The sequence below is a fragment of the Abrus precatorius genome, unplaced genomic scaffold (genome assembly GCF_003935025.1).
Source record: "Abrus precatorius isolate BTA unplaced genomic scaffold, Abrus_2018 Scaffold5, whole genome shotgun sequence".
In the NCBI taxonomy this organism is placed as follows: Eukaryota; Viridiplantae; Streptophyta; class Magnoliopsida; order Fabales; family Fabaceae; genus Abrus; species Abrus precatorius.
Genome location: NW_020874395.1, coordinates 22,659,002 through 22,659,642, shown reverse-complemented (window position 1 = coordinate 22,659,642; position 641 = coordinate 22,659,002). Strand labels below are relative to the sequence as shown.

The window sequence follows — 641 nt, the reverse complement described above, 5'->3', positions numbered from 1 at the left end:
CTGCTTTATTACACTTAGTCCAATAAGATCAGTTTTCTGGTGGAAATTCTGATGATCCTAACTTACATATTTCAAATTTTCTACAGCTATGTGACACCATAAGAATAAATGGGGTTAGTGAAGAAGCCATCAGACTGAGACTATTTCCTTTTTCCTTGAGAGATAGAGCAAAATGCTGGTTACAAGCTCAACCACAAGGAAGCATCACAACCTGGACAGAACTTGTGAATAATTTTTTAACCAAGTACTTCCCTCCATCCAAAGCTGCTAAGTTGAGAGGAGAAATTACATCCTTTGTGCAGCAAGAAGGAGAATCATTACATGAAGCTTGGGAAAGATACAAAGAACTGCTTAGAAGGTGTCCACATCATTGTATTCCAGATTGGATGCAATTGGAAACTTTTTATAATGGGATGAATGCAGTAACAAGAACAATGGTTGATGCTACTGCTGGAGGTTCATTAAATACAAAGTCCTTAGAAGAAGCTCAAAGGATTATTGACATGATGGCATCTTCAATGTATCAGAATTCAAACTCAAGGAATCAAGGAAGAAACTCTGGTCATGAAGCTAAAGTTCTGGAAACTTTTCTTGCACAAAATCAGCTACAAAATCAAATGTTTTCAGAACAATTAGCTGCC

The 641-nt window shown here is 37.0% G+C and overlaps 1 non-coding gene across 1 annotated transcript; it reads right to left on the bottom strand.

The window, feature by feature from the left end:
* Window positions 1-269: 269 nt before the first annotated feature.
* Window positions 270-376, bottom strand: LOC113868240. The gene has a single exon (XR_003505262.1). It is a non-coding gene; the product is annotated as a small nucleolar RNA R71 (small nucleolar RNA).
* Between the last annotated feature and the right edge of the window lie 265 nt (window positions 377-641).